This window comes from Plectropomus leopardus, chromosome 16, assembly GCF_026936395.1.
Source record: "Plectropomus leopardus strain MGB_pleo_1.0 chromosome 16, ASM2693639v1, whole genome shotgun sequence".
NCBI lineage: Eukaryota > Metazoa > Chordata > Actinopteri > Perciformes > Serranidae > Plectropomus > Plectropomus leopardus.
The window spans coordinates 25,085,499-25,106,480 of record NC_142191.1 but is presented as its reverse complement, the minus strand read 5'-3'; the positions used below and the strand labels follow the sequence as shown (position 1 = coordinate 25,106,480).

Below are 20,982 nucleotides of genomic sequence, written 5' to 3'. Positions count from 1 at the left end.
CAATCCATCACATAACAAAATGTTTTTGTTTACATGTTTCATTCAGCCCATGCTAGATTTGTTTAAGGTGAAGAGTTCAGTTCTGGTGCAAAAACACTCAGCTCCTAAAATATGCTTATCGGTCCTGTAAGCCCAATAATAAACGGATAAAGCAAATTAAAAGTTAAAAAGTGCAGCTTTTGATCAGTGAGTGATTTTTCTGTCAGAGCAGTTGTGTTAACCTGTCAGTTTTACCTCTTTGGAGATGAGAACACATCAGGTTTTAGGTCAGCTAAGTTTATTCTAACAGATTTGTGGATTACAGAATAGTCAGGTAAGAATGTAAATCTCTCTATGTAATCAATAACGTTATGCCTTTTAAAGAATAATGTCCAGAATGCCAGCTAAAATCTATGTTTGTAGCAGTTTATTAAAGAGATAATAAATGTAAAATGTGATTTGATATACATTTTGTGTTTCCTGCCTCTGTGCTGTGGGGTTTTAAAACTTCTTAAACAATAAATTTAGATCCATATGGGACTTGCATGGATGCAAAGAAAGAAGAAATTCCCCCAAAATTTGCAACAAATGAGTAAAATACAAGAAAATATAATTATATAATTCTATTATATAATTTTAGATACAGAATTATGATAATCATAATTGTATTTTTTTTTCCACAGCTTTTTTATTTTTTCCCCTAGGCATTTTTCCCTTTAAAATCTCAATCTACTAATTTCTTTTAATTTTCGGAATATTTTTTACCATTTTTCTCATTGCCTTTTCCCCCGTGTTTTTGAAAGAAATCAAACCACTGTGCTCATGGTTCAAAGGTTTAAATACTTGTGAAAAGTGTCTTAAAGTAGCACAGAAAAGTGATTTTGCTCCAGGTTTCAAAGAGTTAGCAGGTAACGAGTAACACTTTTGCCAACAGGGGGCGCCATAACTGCAGCAGGAGCATAGAGCAGGACACAGTCTCATGAGATAAGAGCAACCCTTTTGGAAATTACTGGTCTTGGAAAGTTGTCACTGTGCAGTCAAACAGCTGACTCATGACACATTGGTGAGTGCCGTCATCTCTTAATCACTCACTAATTAATTTAGGAAAGAAAATCTTTTCCAATATGGAAATTTAATCAAAGTCAACCTGGGTGTATAATTCCAAAAAAAAATTATTACTACTCTAGTTTCTATTGAGAAGATGAAGAGATGAACATGACATCTTCAGTTTCACTAAAAGAACACACTCCTTTAGTTTATTGGATCATGAAACAGAACTCATAAACGCTCTGTAAAAACCTCACTATGTTTGGTAAAGTTTACACATGGATTGATAAACACAGATTTATCTTGATCAGGAACATAAAACAGGTGAATCAAAAGGACAAAAACAAGAACAACACTTGCTAGAAACCTGATGTGAGCCTTGTGAGTGCTGCTGCCTTTTTGGAAAAAGAGATTTAATTTGTGGAGGAATTTACTGATATTTACTGTGATGATGAACACAAAAGGAGGAACTAATTAATTCTATATGATTTCATAATTCATTATCACACTCTTTTACAAAACTGAAATTGAAACAGATTCTTTGTTTCCTTGTTTTGTGAGGCCGATTAAAACATGCTGGATTGCTAAAACTGATCATTAAACAAGATTCAAGCTGGTACCTAATTACAGGGCTACATACTAATACAGTATGTTAATTACTGTAGTATACTGTATCACTATTTACCACTTAAATTAACAGAAAATTATACATTATGTGCAACATCAGATGTCAAACATTAGAATGACACTGCCAACTAAACTTTAACATTGTCTAATACCCCCCCACCCCCCCCACACCCACCCAATGATGTCCATGTTTTTTAGCATGTTAGGATGCTAATATTTACCCATTATAGATAACATTTAGCCAAAGGAATATCATTAGTTTTGAAAAAAAAAAGTCAATTTCTGTCTTTATAATGATGCTTAATGATAAGTCAGGACATGAACATCTGCAGATTCAAAACTGCAGTACCATGAAAAGTTATTTAACACCGTCAGTCTTTGAGGGAACTTCCTGGTGACGCCTTTGGAAATATTTGACTGCACTGGCTGATGCCTGAATGCATCAGAAGTTTTGGTTTCTGTGCGAGGTCTCTTTTTTGGGACAAGGAAGAGTTTCAGTCTGTGCTTTTGGTCATCTGAAGGACACATCTTCACTCAACTGCGTCCTTTGTGTTGTTTCAGCTTAAATGGATTTATTCATGATGCTCATGAACTCTGTACCGGCTATTAATGTTTTCTCTGCCTCTGCTTTAAATATAATATAGAACACCACAGAATAAATCTCTAATATTTTCATAATCAAATTTACCTACATTTTGCCCTTTAGCAAATAAGCATATAATAGCTTTATATGATATTTATATACTAATTGTTTTCTGTTTGTCTCAAAAAAAAAAAAAAAATGTTCTTGAAGACAAATTACCCCACAAATTCCCCCTCTGACCTTGAATCAGCAGGATTTGGTGGTGACAGTTTGTTCTCAGTGGAACTTTGAAGAAGTCATTGTCGAAATCTCTTATCAGGATGAAAGTGCAAACAGTGGAAAAAACTGGCAGACAAATTATCTGCCGTGCTGAAAACAAAAAAAGATTCGTCACACACAAGTTCAAGGGTCATAACACCAATCAATCATCAACCTTACTGATTTATTATATTTCACACAAATACTTGTACTCGTACATGTAGGGAGGTGTGCGTCTATCTTTGTGAGAACCAATTTGCGTTTCAGACCATGAGAGTGAGAAAATTTGGGGTAAATGCAGACATTTGGGGCATCCAGTGGCTTAGTGGATTGAGCAGGCACCCCATGTATAATGGCACTGCTGTGCCACAGCAGTCGCGGGTTCGAGTCCGGCTCACAGCCCCTTGCTGCATGTCGTCCCCTCTCTCTCCCCCCTTCGCACTGCTGATCTGTCCAATCTAATAAAGGCAAAAATGCCAAAAAATAATCTTTAAAAAAAAAAAAAAAAAATGCAGATGTTTTGGGTGGCCCTCGCCTTCAGTCAGATGTTCACAGGCATGTTTCAGGGTTCAGACTTGGTTTTAAGGTTCAGGGTACATCCAGGGGGTGTAGCTCTTGGTGAATGGGCACACATAAAATATTAGGGTTAGAGGTTTAGGTTTGTCATGCAGTTGTGATGGTTAAGGTTCAGGTTAAAGACAAGGGAAATATTAATCATTATGTCCATGAGAATCCTCAAAGGAGTCGCTGTATAGGGTTGTGTGAGTGTAATTGGACACATAATGACATTCATGTTCTTCCTGGTTGAGTGTGACTCAAAAGATGACATCATCTTCTCTACTGACCCTCTTTGACACTTTACCTTATAAGGAGGAGAGATATTTTTTTCCCGCCAGTGGTTTAGTGGATGAAATGGTTAAAATAATTAATGCTGCTGCTGTGTGTTGTCAGAAGTATTTATTTGACCCAAAACTTGTAGCAGGAGATAAAAGACCAGCGAAGTAGCTGTGTCATTGTAGTCAAACAACAGTAAAAGATGTTGCACTTTGCTGTGAAATAGAATAAGTTATCAAGCATTAGATTACATCTAGCTATAGTAGAACTGTAGTATTAAATGTTTTCTACAAAATATTCTCACTTCCAACACACTACGTATCCTGGGAGCATCGGTTGTTGACATTCTGGGATGCTGTCAGTTTACGCCTGTTACATGCATACATGTCTTTTCAAAACACATTTCAATTTTTCACAGGAAATGTACAGTTTCTGCTTGTTAGATGCATACAGTCTTTTTTCAAAATAAAAGCACAATGTAGGTAACCCTCAAATTTATGTTTATTCCCCTGTGCAACTAATGTGGTTAGGTTTACTTAAAAACATAATATTTGGCTCAACTTTTTTACAGGAAGCAAACACCAGACTCCCAGGTGAAGGTCGGGCGTTTCCCGCCTGTCCTATAGGGACTGTCCAGCTAAGGTTACATTAATGTCAGGCGGTATTTTGAACTGACGCTGTCCGGTAGTGTTTTAAAATGACATCAGCTAGGTTAGGGCATGTCATCAGTGTCTGAGGGGGAATCAATGAACAAGTGGCGGTATTTGAAGACTTTGGAATGAGAACGGGTTAGTTTCCATCTATCCATCCATTTTCTGCCGCCTATCCGAGGCCGGGTCGTGGGGGCAACAGGCGGAACAGAACATTACAGACGTCCCTCTCCCTAGCAAGGCTGTGTCAGCTCCTCCTGGGGGACCCCAAGGTGTTCCCAGGCCAGGCGAGACACGTAATCCCTCCAGCGTGTTCCTGGTCTGCCCCTGGGCCTCCTACCAGTGGGATGTGCCTGGAGCACCTCCAGCGGGAGGCGCCCAGGAGGCATCCTGATCAGATGCCCGAACAACCTCAACTGGCCCCTTTCGATGCAAAGGAGCAGCAGCTCTACTCCGAGCTCCTCCCGGATGTCCGAGCTCCTCACTCTATCTCTAAGGCTGAGCCCAGCCACCTTGCGGAGGAAACTCATTTCGGCCACTTGTCCGCGATCTCATTCTTTCGGTCACTACCCAGAGCTCATGACCATAGGTGAGGGATGGAACATAGATGAACCGGTGAATCGAGAGCTTCGCTTTCTGGCTCAGCTCCTTCTTCACCACAACTGTCCGGTGGAGCGTCCGCATCACTGCGGACACCACGCAAAACCACCTGTCCATCTGTAACCCTTAACCTGAACTTCACTCTAACCCTAACAAAAAAACACCATCTCCCAACCCCCTAAAATTTAAGAGTTGGAGCTGAGTCCTGAGTTTTTGAACTTACTTCATGAGAGCTTTTGTTGAAATAATCAATTCCCCAGCCTCTGAACCATAATGCTTAACCCTTAACTTCAAGTCTAACTCAAAAACCATGTCCTTTCCCCCAAACAGCAATTTGCAAAAATAAAGACTGAACAAAATGTCCTCACTTTCCAAAGAAATTCTCCCTGACAGAGCACAGTCACACATGTTGTCTGGCAGATGGTTATCAAATTTCCACATAATGAAGAATGCCATGTGGTCTGCAACACTGTGAGTGCGTGTGTGATGTGTTTGACCTCCACTCATTTTCCTCTGAATTGCAACACAGTGCCTCCAGTCAGCTGCAGCCTCACCACCTCATGACCCGCTCTGCTCAATCTGACAACACTCCTCTGCTGATTGTCTGTGCGAAACGTGTCACTGGGCCCGTCGTGCTGACGAAATAATTTTTTGCATCCCAAAATAGAGCCGGAGCCCCACATAAACAAGCTGAATCATGCAGAGTGGCAGAATGGAGGCTTTGTTCTATAAAAAAGGGCCTTTATTTGCTGAGTAACTGTGTGTAGTGAGGCAGTTTTCCATCAAAGCGCTGCTGGGCAGAGTCCCGTTCAACACTGCAAAAACAGTTCCAACTCAAATTAGCCTTTACCAGATGACTGCGTGTCACACTTTGAACTTTTGTCGTGGTATGTTTGTTCTTGCTCCACAGTGAATTATCGTCTTTGCCCGGTTTGTGGCACAGAGCTGGAAATCCCCCTGTTGGTGAACTAGAAGTCTGAGCCACTGATGTTTTTGAACACTTTCTGGCTGCATGACGCAGCTCACGTCTACACCACTGACCCACATTGCAAAAGTAGGAACTATTTGATAGACGGGAACAGGTACATGCTATTTGTTTGAGAGTTTGGAAAAACATGTTATGCATCACAGTTATGTTGAAATTCCCTGAAATATGTATTTTTTTCATCTTCCCCAGCTGTTCTGATCATCAGAAAACAGAGAAAATAGTTTCTATCTGCAGACTTTTGTTGCACAGCAAAACAAGTCACAAAATTATTAAAAAAAACTGCTAAAAAATAGACATGAACAAAGCATATTTTGACAATTAATGGAAATTGATAACTGTGTTTGCTAGTATAGTGGAAACCTTTTTTAACCCTTTGAAACCTGAGGAAAATGGCCTATTTTCTTTCAAAAACATGGGAGGAAGATAATGAGCAATGACAAAAGAAATGTCCCCAAAATTAACAACAAATTAGTAAAAAGTACAAGAAAATGACCTGAAATTTCAAGTACCAGTTTACCATCACTGTGAAATCAGCCATGTCTACTGTCCCATACCCATCAGTGGCCATAATAGTTACTGTATTTACAGCACTGAATAAAGTAACACTTTATCTGAGTACAGAGATTATTGCTCTATAGATCTTATTCAAACAAATGTTCCCACCCCCTTACAATGTAAGCAGCTCAGTGATGCGGGAGTTGTTCCAACAAAAGCAACAAAGACTCATTATAAATTCAAAACAAAAAAAAGGACTTGAGGAGTGGTGGAATTTTTATCTGAAACTTGCATAGCAGGAAAAAACATTCTCATGAATCCAAAATCAGATTGTGTAATTTCAGTGAAGTCATCAATACAGCAAACAGGCACCTTATTAAGTCAAGTGTTGGGGTAAACCTGTGATTTACAGAGTTACAACATGCGTTATAACCACTCAATGAACAGTAAATAACATGCTTACACATGACTCAAGGTGCCAGCAGCCCGGGGTTTAGGACCCATTTGCCTGCCCTACGCGCCCTTATATTTTGTTGTTAACATTGGCGTTTCAACCTGCCGCTGTCCTGCTGCGTTTCATGTGGACGCAGCAGATGCTGTCCAGAGGCATATAATCACACCCTAACTGGTTTTGTCCAGCAGTGATCTGATGATGACGCCGCCCGGTTTCCTTTCAGTTGCATGCAAAAGGTGCCTTTTGTGGACTAATGACAAGAGCACCATCAAAGCGTCGCTAATTTATGAGTTCAGAATGAAAACAGGCTGCAACACTTCACTGCCTTTACTATTGAGTAAGTGGATTGGCTTCTTTGTGTACCATTGCTGACTGCTAATATGACCCCCATATCATGAGTTTTGTTGAAAAGGAGATTCTCAGTTATGAAATACACCAAACAGTAGAGCAGCTCCGTAACAAGCAGAAAGTTAAGTAACATTTTGTTTTTAAATATCTGTTAGTGCAACCAAGAAGATCAGTGAAACAAAGCCTTGATACCTCCCTGTGAAACCTGCTGAGTGACACAATGACTCAGGTCATGTGATGTCTGAGCTGGCATCATGTTTTTTCATAATCGCTGTTGTACGTGGCCTACAGTGAGTGTTTAAAATTTTCCCTTCAGTGGGATATTTCCTACAGAGAGTCAAAAATCTATTGTGATAATGATCAGGTGTGTACAAAACCTTTCCACTATCACAGTGACTCAGCAGGTGGAACCTTTATGCTCATTTCAGGTATTCAGGTTTGATCATCAGCCGTGGCGAGGAATTCATGTACAAACAACTTCTGTTTTACCACAAAAGATCATAGAATCATCTCAGGTTTATTTTACAGTATGTAAGCCAACAACTGCTTTTAATGTAAGTTGTAAGTATCAATACCTCTGCTACTACACGTTTTACTGAGAGTAATTTCTACTTTTTAATTTGAGGAGTAATCTAGGAGTAATGTAAGAAGTGCGAGGGTCCCTATGTAGTGGGTTAGAGAGGCGATGGATGGTCCAACAAACCCAGGACTTTCATGTGGGAGTCTGGTGTTTGCCTCTCGTCTGAATGTGATGTTTTTTTCCTATACCTTACCATGTGTCTCCTTCTCCTAATCCTAACCATCCGTGCCGTTGTTGGTATCCCGGTGTTGATTACCGTGTGCTCGTGTTGTCTGAGCATGACCACATGCCGCAATATCCCACCATTTGCTTTTGTTGACATCACAGTTGCGATATCCCACAATATAAACAGCAGATGCCGAAAAATACCTAAAATGGAATAAATAGACGCGGAAGTCCACTGCAAGGTGGCAAAATGTGATGAGTTGGACAAGAATGTGTTGTTCATCCTCTAGCATAGAGTCGGCAGTCTTTTTGATCTAAACTGCAGCCAGCCACCAGGGAGCGATCATTTTGGCTTTACTTCTGAGGAACTTTTATGCCGTCCATCTTTGATAAAGTTTACGATTAAGACACTATTATCAGTAGTAACCCTGTCGACAAAAAAAGACAAAGAAAAAAAGGGTGAAAGTAAAAAACAGGAAAAAGTAAACACAAACCAGGAAATTATTTGAAAAAAGTATAATATTATTATGACAAACTAAAACATTTGGGTTTTTAGTTTAATTTTCCCTTAGCTTATTTTTAAAATAATTTTTCAAATGTACTAATTTCTTGCAGTTTGCAGGACATTTTTTGCCAGGTTGCTAATTGCCTTTCCACCCATGTTTTTCGGAAGAAATCAAACCAATTTGCTCTGTGTTTAAAAGTTTAAATACCTGTGAAAGGTGTCTGGACTCACAAAAAAAAAAGGTTGTGTCAATCCAGGTTTCAAAGGGTTAAAGCTGGACAAGGTAAATTCATTGATATTAAAGGTTAAGACATTATGAGGAAAACACTGTAGATAAAAAATACTCTGCAGAATCAGTTTTGGCAGATAAACAAATATGAGATGTTAATTTGTCCTTTGACAGGTAGAGAGGGTTCATCACAGACAGTGTGCATAATGAGTTTCATGGCTCATTTCTGAATGAGTTGTAATTTGGTTGTAATTTGAAATATTACAATTACCCCTTGTTACAACAACCCCCAGTCTCCCCTATTGCTAAAACAACAAATGTTAGCTCACAAAGTATGCTACTGCTACCTTCGATCCTATAATCTCTACTGGTGCTGTATAAACCCTTACAAGCATGTGAAAAGTGTTTGTCCTCCAGACTCGGTCAGGAAAAAAGAAAGAAAAACACTGACTGAAACTAAATGATCAGTGTGGGAATGGAGCCAGCGTTTCAGGTTGTAGTTTGTAGTATCAACAAAGCTGATTAAGGCACAGAAAGTGACAGGTGAACAGTAGCTGTGTTTTAACCTGACTCTTGCGTTTGAAATTGCTGTTATAGTGGTGACTCACAACTACTGGCAATGAATCATCCACACTGAGATCATCCTGTTTTATTTTTCACTCTACTCTCACTTTTCCTCCGGTCTTTATTCATTTTCTCAGTTATTTGTAAGTCAGTCCGTCCTTCCCTTTCTCTAGAAGTCTCCGAGCTTCGTCATGTACTGTAATGGTAGTAAGGGCAAGCTTGGGGCGACTGTGAGTGTGTGTGTGTATGTCTACATTATTGATTCCCTCTGAGGCAGTAATCTGTGAGCTGCAATGTGATTGGCTGGCTACTGTCAGGCCTCATTACCTGATAATCTGAGCCTCCTCTGATTGGATGCCGTCGGATCCTCGTTAGGAATTCATAATGCAGGCTGAGGTCACACTGCTGATCGGGGGGGTGATGTCATCTCACCTGAGCCCTTCGATTGGCCTAGATTGACCCAGACATATGTACAACAGAGAGAGCTAGATAATTATAAGATTCAGGTATAAAATGTAACATGATATAAGATGTAAAATGAGATAATGTGATAAGACATGAGGTACAAGGTAGATTTATTTAACATTTAAAAAAAACAACAAAGTTTAAAGAAAATGAAATTAAATTTTGTCCCTAAATCCTGCTGCATCTTTTGGTATCAAAGGAGGAGTTTATGAGTCTCACAGTTTGGGGAAAGAAGCTGCTCTTTAGTCTGGTGGTTCAGCAGCAGATACTCCTGGGCTCCGTGCAGACACCTCACTTCACTGAGGTCACTGCTGCTCTGTAGATGGGAACCAGTGATGTTCTGGGCAGTTTTAATCACCCGCTGTAGAGCCTTTTCTGTGCTTTTTTAACCTGGGTGGTGATTTACGATGACCAAGATAGGTTCTTAGTGATACTAATTCCCAGGAACCTATAGCTGTTCACCTGCTCCACCTCAGCTCCACTGATAGGAGTGTGTGTCTTTGCCTCCTTCTTTCTGAAATCAGCAATCAGCTCCTTGGTTTTGCTGACGTTGAGCAGTAGGTTGTTCTCTGTGCACCACTCTGCAAGACTGAGGAGAGATGACCTGATAGAAAAAATGGCAAAAAATAGGTTAAAAAGAAAAGAAATGAATTTGGATAAAATCAAATGAGATACACTAAACAAATGAGTCAAAATGATAAAACGAAGGTGAGATGAGATTAATAACTTTAGGCTGGGTAATATATCAATAATATATCCATATCATGATATGAGACTATATTTTGGATATCATCAGAACAGTGTTGTCTTTTCTTGTTTTTTTGTGGTGTAATTCTCTAAACTTATTGGACTATTCTAGTTGTTCATCTGTTTGCATTTACCCACTTAGCCATTATATCCACATTAATGATGATTATTTATCAACAATCTTATTGTATAAATATTTTGTGAAAGCACCAATATTCAACCCTGCATTTTTGTCACAATATCGATGTCAAGGTATTTGTTAAAAAATATCCTGATACTTGATTTTATCCATATCACTCAGCCCTACAAAAGGCACAATCAAATGTGGGATGATAAAATAACTATATTATGACATTAAAGGCAGAATTTGTGATCCAAGTAAAGGATTGTCCCAATGATAAACTTCAAAATGCAGAATTGTAACATGATTTAATCAATAAAACTAAGAACCACTAAATATAAACTGGTGAAAGTTTGTTTACCACAGTGATATTTTCACATTACATTACATTTATTTGGCAGAAGCTTTTAGTCCACAGCGAGTCTTTCATATATGAACAAATTCAAATTTACTGCAAAGGATCATGATTATCTTACTTTCCCTATTGTTATTATTTTTATTATCACTTCTTCTATAAGCAGAAAATGGGACAATGGGCCCCTGGACACAGATATGCAAAAGGCCCAACCACCTTCATAAGAACAAGACGCACAGACTTTTTTGTGGTTTTGCCTCTTTTTTAGTTTGTTTGCATCTCTTTGTAGTCATAATGCATATTTTTTGTGTGGTTTTGTGTCTCTTTAAGCTCATTTTGTGTTTTCTTTTTTTTTGGTCATTGTGTTTCTCTTGGTTGTCATTTTGTAACCCTTTGTGGTTGTTTTGCCTGTTTGAAGTTATTTTGTGTCTCTGCAGTTTTTTTTGCATCTTTTTGCTGCTGATTCTACTATCACTCTGCTACTACCTGCACTTACTTACTGGAACGCAATAAAATTGTCTATTACAACTCCCACAGGCAGTGCTGATGCTACGACAACTGCTGTATCACTCTTTACTACAAGTACTGTAAGTACTTTTTACAACTATTACAATATACAGTACAACAAATACTTCTGCTTTCATTGCGATAGCTATTACTGAAGAACCACTTCTAGTACTAACTCTACTGCTAATCCATGTACAATGAATTGAATTTAGTGTTTTTGAACTGAGATGAAGTGAGGTAGGATTTCATAAGCCATGACAGTAAACAACATGAAAATGTGAAATCAACTGAAATGTGTTGATTTGACTCACCATCACATGAAGAGAGCTGATGTGAAACTATGTGATGAAACCAGGTTAAAGACGATGTAAACCTCATGTACAGCATGTGCGCGAAAGAACCAAAACACCGTGACTCTGCTGGGAAAGAATCAACTCTCACAAAAACGCAGAGTCATGATTAGAAGAGCGAAACTGAGCGTATCAAGCAAAACAAAAAGCTGCTGCTGCTGCTGTGTGTGTGTATGTTTGTGTGTAGTCTGATATCAAGGCTGGAATCAGGAAGCACTTTGACTTCATCTGAAATTAGTGGAAATTTAGAGTTAAACTTTAACTCGGCAGCGTCAGAGTGAGGAGGAGTTGTTCCTTCTCAAGTTAGTTTTTACAACTGCTCACACTGTCACTGTGATGTAAACATTCGTAACACATTTGTTTTAGAGTCAGAGGCCCTCAAATCTGAGTTTTTGATGTCATTTTTAGGTCTGGTATCCCTTTCTTCATATTTTTTATGTATCCTTGAGATGTGGAGTCACTATTTTTTTTCCTGTTTGTCTGTAGACATAATTATAAAAATGTAATTAAATACACAACATACAGATGCGAATATTAGCCAGTGGCCCAGATATGTCATCTATGACTACGAGTCTATTTACACAGTAACAAATCTTCCCACTTATTAATGTCGACACAGTGATGTAATGTCTTTTTACATCACTGCTGTACAACTCTTGTATGAGACAAATAAAGATCAGTAGTGTTTTGACGTCACTGATACTTTAAAAAAGTGTGTGTGTATGTGTGTGTGAGAGTGTGTGTCGCAGCTGCCAAGGCCATTTAAACCAGTTAACACAGGATCTAAAAATAACAGCAGAGCAACAAGAGGATGTGACGCCAGGTCGAGCCAAGAGAAATCCTGGGAATCCTGGGACGCATTCTATTTAGTGTTACTTTCTGTGATCCCTTGCTTCTCTTGATTGCCTTTCTTAGTTTAGATATAAAACAACTGAGTGAGCATTATTAATGAGTGATAAGCCCAAACCTAACCTTTAACCCTGATTCTTGAATGTAATGGTAATTGTGATTTATGACATTTAAAGTCAGTTAACGTGTTTGTGTAACTTTTATGTCCTGTTTTGTAATAAAGCACTTTAGAGATATACTTAGATAAATAATGGTACTATTATCAGTAGTAAAAGTAAACAATAGGGAAATCTATACAAAAAACACACACAAAAAACCTACATTAAACTGAAACTCCAAAGCCAAGAAATCAATCATCTTAAAAAGCCAAACAAGTGAAAACAAAGACAGACTAAGTAGTGAAGGCAACTTAAATGAGTCTTAAACAGACACAATCCAGTCTTTTCAAAAGTCTGAAAGAATCAGGACAGAGCAGACTGTAACATTAAATGCAGCCCCAAATTAAATTATATACCATATAATAAGTCAAAATTTCACATTTACCCCCAACCCAGTACAAATACATCAAATCCAAACATACCATATACAAAACATAAAACAGAACAGTAAAACCAGACAGTAAAACAACATAAAAAACATAAGTATAAAAACACTGCAAATAACAAGGAAAGCAAAATTCCAGATTGCAGATGGATGGAAGGGAAACAAAGAGTTAAAATGCTTCTGAATGGAACGCAGCCCCGGCTGAGGTTTCCCTTCCCCTCCCCCTTTCTTTCTCTCTCTCCCTCTCTCAGGCACTCCCTCTGTGTCGACCTCGCTCACACACCCATCTGTCTGTCTGCGCCAAGGGTAGAAGTCTGCAGGGCGTGAAGGTGTTGTCGCCACGGTAACAGCCATGTAAACATAAACAGAGGGGTTAGTGGAGCAGAGAGCGAGGGAGCGAGGGAGCGAGGTGGAGCTGCAGATTAAAGCCTCGGTCAGGGATCCACTTACACAGAATTAATATTGAATGAGCGGGGTCAGCTGGCTGGGGATTCATGGGAAATCTGTTTCACAGTTATATGTTTGGCATGAACATTATGTTATATAAATACCTTTTGAATGTAATGTCAAGAGTGCTTGTCAAGAGTTAGTGTTTTAAAAAGACCAGTAAATCAGTTTGGCATCTTTCATAACATCAACAAATAACCAGTAACTTCAATCTCTTTGTTGCTCTGTTTTTATAATTTTATTTTCATTGGTGTTAAAAGGCCACTGAAAAACTACATGAAAAACTTAAAACATCTTTCGTCTGATTCTGGTATTTTTCTACTCATATGTGAATAACAAATAATATATATATATATAATTATGAGGAAGGTTAAGAAACTGATTTAATTTGAAAAAAAATCCTCTTTTTTACTGGTCTGTAACTTCCTAATGATGGAAAATTTGACTAAAGTTGGCCTGTGATCATGAAAAAAATTTAATTATATGTTATCCTGAAATGATACACACTTTAAGGTGATTATTATATTCAGATTTTGTGGTCCTGCATTATCATTGTATCCTCATACAATGGTTTGTGGGATATCTAATGAGTTAGTGCCCCACAAATGATGTTATGTACTTAACATAATGTTATGTAGGTTAAGATAAGAAATAAAATCACGAAGATGATGTGAACCAGTCTCCAAGGGGAAAGTCACGTGTTTTGTGACTCATCCACCCCACCCTGCCTCTTTATGCAGAGTTTCACTCTTTATACTACTTACATCTTTAATCCTGTCAGTGCATTAGTCACATGATCGAAACCTTTCTGATGATGTAAGTTTTGTTCATGAATAAGTGGGTTTTATACAAATCCAGGTGCAGGACTTCTTATACACACCCCTCACCTCAGAAACCAAAATAAAGTGTAAAACATAGTACGTGCTCTATTTAGACCCAACATTGTCTAAATCAAAGCTCTGTGGACAGTAGGAGTCAACTGTGATGACTTTCTGCCATCATCATAGATAGATAGATAGATAGATAGATAGATAGATAGATAGATAGATATACTTTATTGATCTCAAAACTGAGAAATGGGGAAAAAACTGAGAAATTGGGACAGTGTTGGGATAGTGTTACATCGTAGTACATCAGTGTTGTAAAATGCAGTTACAAAATTTCATTGGTGTGTAGTTGAGCTCACAATGACAGCCAGGTGTGAGGATGACTGTTGTCTGAGCAAGGGCTTTCGGTTGCAGATCATTGTATCGTGGTCGGCGTCATCCCATTGCAAGGTGGTCTCTCTAATTTAAAAAGTTTGTTTTGTTTTTGTTTTATAATTGTAGCATAGTTATCCAGGTTTTAAACCCCCTAAAAATGCTTAGGACAGATACTATGTGTGGTCTGCTGTAAAAACCAACATGGCTACTTGAATGAAAAATGAATTAATACATTGATATGACAAATACAAAGTATACAAGTAAGCTAGAGGTTGCTATGCCAGCATTTGCATCATTGAGTATTGACAACGTAACTGAATGCATGAAAAGAATTCAAACACATCAAGGATTTTATTTATGAGTCATCTTCACACGTTTGCACACATAATGAGACGCCGTCATCTATAGTGCTGACATCTACTGTAGCACATGAACAAACAACCACTAAGCCTGCAAACATTCTTGGTATGTGAACCTGCTCAGGTTCATTCTCAGAACAACAACAACTTGCAAAAAGTTGCAGAGTCACAGGGAACTTCCACTTTGTAACAGCAAAGATTTGAGATGGAAATGCCCAATCTTCCTACTGCATTGAGATTTCATTGTTGCATGTGTTCACTTTTGTCTGACAGCCGAGGCTAACACACAAGATAAATGTTTGGACTTTTTTTTTAGTTTTTCCCTCAGTGTTCCTCAGGTGTTGTATTAGAGTTTTGCAAGCTTGTAAGGGCATCTTACTTGCAACCCTGCAGATAACACAAGTTGTCAAGCCCATCTTGAATTCCTGCAGTGTATAATCTTTTATAAAAGCACACATTTTTGAATCAAATTGTACAAAAAATAACCCTTTGTCAGTGATTGTGGTGTATACCGCCATCTTTCGCAGCAGTTTGATATGCAGCCAAATGGTGTCATTTTATGATGGGGCTGGGGCAGAACCTTTATTGGCGTTCTGATACACCACTGGTTGGCTGGACGGCGCCTGGCGGGGCAGTATGATATGTGGATGGACAGTGTCAAGTTGAAACTCTGCTGGTAACAACATAATATAAGGAGCTGGAAGGTACCTACAGGATGGATGGGAAGAGTGGTGGATGGGTCAAACAAACCCCAGACTTTCACCCAGGAGCTTGTTGGTCACTTCCAGTATGAATGTAGAGCCATGATGTTTTTTCCTAAACCTAACCACGTGCTTCTGTTGCCTAAACCTAACTAGGATCCAAGAACATTAACTGCAGATGCAGGAGGATGCCTAGAGCGTAATATGGAGACGTGAAATTCCAATGACAAAGTGACAATATGTGTTGTCTTGAAATGACAATATGTTATAAAAACTGACAACCCTACTTTGCATACCTTACAGATTTGATATTTTTCTCAAATGATGTCCTAGATTCTGCTAATCATGTAACGTATTATTATTTTGGTTATTTCGGCTTTTCTTAAGAAACACAAAAGCAATTCAAAGGCATGAAGCAGCTTTTGAAATTAAATGAAAGGGAAAATCAAACTTTTCAAGGTATTGCCACCACAAGGTTCATTTATTAGCTGTATGGGAGCCTTGGATCATATCACATGACTTTTATTAGGAGGTGGAGTTAGCCAGATGTCACTGATTTTTAGATGTTACATTTCTATATGTTTGTTAAGGCTATTTTCAAGACTTAACCAAAATAAAAAGAAGATTCAAAGTTGATACCTGAAGAGAGCAAGTCATAAATCAACAATAAAATCCATTTAGTCAGGAGCTTTTAGCATTATTATTTGTTCAATAACAGAAATACACCCCAATACACACACATGAGATAAATTAGGAAGAAGAAATATGGAACGTCCTTTTAACTGAAGTAGCTAAGGCATTATAAATAACCATGACTGGAGCAGCTGGAGTATGTCAGTAGTGTACTGTACTACAAGGAGGGGTGCCAAGAGGGAACAGAGAGAAAAGATGGAAAAGGAAAAGAGGAAGGAAAGAAAAGGAAAGAATGAGGAAGGAAGAAAGAAGTCAAATAAGAAAGGGAAGGAAATGAAGAACGACTATCAGGAGAGAGAGAAAGAAGCCATGAAGGGAAGGAATAAAGGAAGTAGTGAGGAAATGGGGGAGGAATGTCTCGTAGGCAGCCCTAAACTATTTTTTCAGGCATGGTGTCATCAGCCGGCTTTGCGTTCCCACACTGTGAAGTCCACTGGCCAAATTTAGAGTCTCAAAACCGCATCGTCACTGACAACGTCACCATAAGACTATATTTACATTGCTGTGCTGATGTTTGACTTTGCCTCAAAGAAAAGAGTGCATACCTCCACTGAGGCGTCACAACCCTATCAAGGTGTTAAATATCGAGGGAAACACAACTGGCAACCTCTAGGGATGAAAAATTAGGCCAACGTGGATGCGCTATGAACTTTAAATGACTACTTGTGGCTGACTCCAAAACAGCATCAATCCCCTACAGCTCCATGTTAAAATCTTTAACTTTATAGCAGAAATAAACGTGTTTGTAGCCTGGTACAAAAATCAGTTTTGGTGTCCATGCTAATTTCATTCATGACAGGTGTAAGGGGGGCGGGGGACTTTCATTTAACTAACCTGTTTACATTTTATTAAGGTTTGAAGTTATGCATAATTAAGGATGGGGCAACTTTGAGTGATAGACTGTCTGCGGATAGTGTCCTCATTCTCATCCCAAGTCCTCATATGTTGCCACTTTGCAGTGGACTTCCACATCTACATATTATGTTTTAGGTATCCTTCTGTGTCTGCTGCTTACACTCTGGGATGGTGCTACTGTGCGGTCAACAAAGTCCCATGGTGGGATGACGCAGCTGTGTTTAGACAAACCCTGAGAAAACCTGTGCTGACATGGTGAGACCATGCAAACTCTGAACCGAGAAGCCCTGGCTGCAGGCGGGTTCAAACCTAAAACCCTCTTGCTGTCAGGCGATAGTGCTGACCACTGCACAGTGCTGTCATCATGTGGTGAAATATTTGCCATTTCTTCATCTTTTTAGAAAACTGTGGAATTTACATAATTGAGATTGTACAGGGTTACCAGGTTTAAGCTAAAGTTGTGGAGATTTAATTTCTCCTCTGTTTCACATACTGCAGCAGGTGGAAGTGTTTTGGAGAAAGCAACAGGAGGGAAATAATATGCCCACAAATTACATACTTTACATACATACATAAAAGTTTTTATTTTGGCGAGAAAACATTGATATAAGAGCAGTAGAAAAAGGAAATTAAAAGCTCTCTGCTGAGAATATCAAATGATAAATTTGAAAATCATTTCAGGAAACTCCAGTCAGCTTGCTTTGGCATGTAGTATCAGTAAATCTGTCTGCAACATCTTGCTCTTCCTCTGTTGCTTCATATCAGATTTTACTGTCACGTTGGCAGAATGTACTGTGAGAGATCGTAAAACAAATAACAAAAGCAAATAATCATCAGCGGTAAAGATGCCTCACTGTTCTCATCAGTAACACCATGCCAGAAAATACCAAAAGGTGGTTCATCAGGCTGCATCAGCATAACGCTATGCATGCGTGTGTGTGTGCATGTGTGTGTGGTTCCTTTCTTCCTGTTTTCTTGCTTGGAGGAAATACTCATGTGATTTACTTCAGTAAAAGTAGCAATACCGCTCTGTAACGTAGGCCTACTCTGTTACAAGTAAAAGTACTTGTTGGTAAGTATTTCAGGGAGGTATACTAGTATACTTGCAGAATGATGTTATTAATGGAATATTTTTACTGTTGCTTTAAAACATAGGCAGCATTTTAATATTACAGCTACTGCTGATAGAGAACACAATAACTTCTCTATATATACACAGTTTACTGTCAGAGCAGAGCATTATATTTTCAAAACTGATCATACGTGTTGTGTAAAATCTGTAAAGAAAGTGAAGTAGTGAGGTCTACAGCATAGCATGGCATTTAACTGAAATACTTGAGTAAAGCAAAAGCACCTCAACTTTGTACTTGAGGACTGTACCTGAGTAAATGTCAATATTCATTTCTAACACTTAATTTGTTTTCCTGAAATGTGCATTTTAAGGTAAACATTACTCTAAAGTTGTCACAATCTTAGATTTTGTATTATATTGACTTTTTGTTGTTACTCATGTTCTGTTTCTGCTTTATTTTGTAATTTCACCCCTCATGTGTCACGTCTAGTTTTCCTTCCTGTTTTCCCACCCAAGTGCTCTCGTGATTAGTTTCACCTGTTCTCACTCTCCTTTATGGTTTTCACGCATCCTTCATTCGCTCTGCCTGTCTTTATCTGTCTTTCACACCTGTCTTTTATCAGTCTCGTTTATCCTTCCCTGTTACCAGTGTCTTCCCTGCACACCTGTTCTGTTTTAGTCCCGTTTGCTCCACTCTGCCACTTCTTTCTCTACCCGAGCTGTGTGTCGTTCTCCTGATTAGCTCTCTGTGTATATATGCCTGTGTGTTCGTCTTGGTTGCTGGTCAGTTCATCTGTTGTCCTGCTCTGTTGTCCTCCCTGCTGTTTCCATTGTGTTTGCTCCTGTCTTCACCTGTCTTCTTCCTTATGATCCTGTTTGATTTATTTGGTTTAGTTTTTATCTGTTTACTGTTATCTGTTAACTGGTCAGGAGGGCCGGTTCTGTCCTGGACTGCTCCCTGGACTCCATTGAGGAGGTGGGTGAGAGGAGGATGTTAGCAAAGCTCACATCCATCATGGACAACCCCTCTCACCCACTGCATGAGACTGTGGGGGCTTTAAGCAGCTCCTTCAGCAACAGACTGAGACATCCACCCTGCAAGAAGGAGCGCTACTGCAGGTCATTCATCCCATCTGCAATAAGACTCTATAACATCAGCATCACTGGCTGATGGGAACAAAACTGGCTTCATCCAAAATTCATCCCAGAGTAATTTGCACAACAAATTTTTGTACATATTCTCTAATCCATCTTTTGTGTACATACTATTCTATTACTTAATTATTATTATGTGTACATACCTTATTTCCTCTATGTACATACTTATTTTATTACTTATTTATTGTTATTGTTATTGTTATGTTCTTTGTTACATTTCACTTTTCTTTTTTCATGCTGCTGTAACATTTGGAATTTCCCCCAATGGGGGATCAATAAAGGAATATTCTATTCTATTCTATTCTATTCTATTCATTTGTACTTTGTGTTTTTAGTTACAGCTCACTTTTGGTTTGTACACTGTACACTTGTTTGTACACTACATTTGGGTCAACATCTGAACTCACCCATGTTAGGTTTTTTTTTCATTTAACTTGTAAAACACCTCTAACATAATCTACATACCACCTAGAATTTCCCTTTTCCACCTGCCAGTTTATAGCCATTTACCAGTCAACTGTCAGTCACCACCCCGACTGTGCCCCCCCCTCCCTGAAATGGTCTACATTCCAGTTTCTAGATTCAGTTTCTGTGCACCTTACATATGCAGCCTCAGTTGAACCCATATGATGTAATTTCCAAAATTTGCTGATGTAACAGCTGCAAACTTCACATACAGATAAAATACAAACACAAACAAGCTCCAAATTCATTTGAAGTGCAGAACTGTACATGGACCTGCTCTCTCCATGAAAGATACTATGAAACTTTAATTATCCCTGCAGGAAAAGTGGAGCGCTGCAGCAAAAGAGACACAGAACAAAAGTACAGAAGGTCAACAAACTTGATGTATTTGTTGGGCAACTAAGAATAAAATTATCTTTCTGGTAATAAACTATTTGCATGTGCTAATGCAGCCCTATACAGTAATGTTAGTGAATATCTTTTCTTAGTAATTTAGTGTTTTATTGTAATTTTCCAATTACAGCAAATTCACCAGCTTGCAAAAATCTTCATGCCATTATTGTTTAGTCCTAAAGGTTTTACAAGAAAAATGATCTAACAGTGTATCTCTGGATCAATCCTTGTAGTTTCAAACAGTTTTCAGTTACTGTTCATAACTGCATCTCATCAACTGAAACTCTGCTTCGTGGTGTTCACTAATGTTCTGTCCTGCTTGCAATTCGCATTCTTCCTCAGGAAAATAGGTCATTTTTAAAATATTACCTGCCATTGCTATGCAGATGATATTCAATTATACATCTGACTATTCTACAAATGTGCTAATACTCAAATAAATAAATGAAAATAAAAAGAATAGCAGATTAGTGTCTTCAGCTGCTGACAAAACACACTTTCATATTTCTGCCTCAGCTGGCTTTTTATCTTGACTATTTCAATTTCCTTTTAGCACCTTTGAAAAGCCACTCAAGAGGGTTTTAGAAATTTTATTTATGTCTAAATTTCATATATGTTGCTCCATCTTTTTTTTTGTTTTTTTAAAGATTTTTTGGGGCTTTTTGCCTTCATTTGATAAAAGGGCAGATAAAGCGTGAAAGTGGGAAAGAGAGGTGATGACATGCAGCAAAGGGCTGAGGCTGGAATTGAACCTGCGGCTGCAATGAGGACGTAACCTCTGTGCACGGGGTGTC

General features: G+C 38.6%; 1 long non-coding RNA gene across 5 annotated transcripts; it reads right to left on the bottom strand.

Annotated features, from left to right (window-relative positions):
• Positions 1 to 1,842: 1,842 nt before the first annotated feature.
• LOC121955289 (uncharacterized) lies at positions 1,843 to 11,861 on the bottom strand. Of its 5 annotated transcripts, none has more exons than XR_006106623.2 (4): positions 11,413 to 11,860; positions 9,591 to 9,975; positions 9,234 to 9,356; positions 1,843 to 2,605 (listed from the first exon to the last, which is right to left on the bottom strand). It is a non-coding gene; the product is annotated as an uncharacterized LOC121955289 (long non-coding RNA). The 5 variants fall into 5 exon arrangements; XR_015779251.1 differs by lacking the exon at positions 1,843 to 2,605 and adding an exon at positions 2,660 to 5,393 and having other exon boundaries at positions 11,413 to 11,861; XR_015779253.1 differs by lacking the exon at positions 1,843 to 2,605 and adding an exon at positions 2,660 to 2,952 and having other exon boundaries at positions 11,413 to 11,861.
• Positions 11,862 to 20,982: the final 9,121 nt, after the last annotated feature.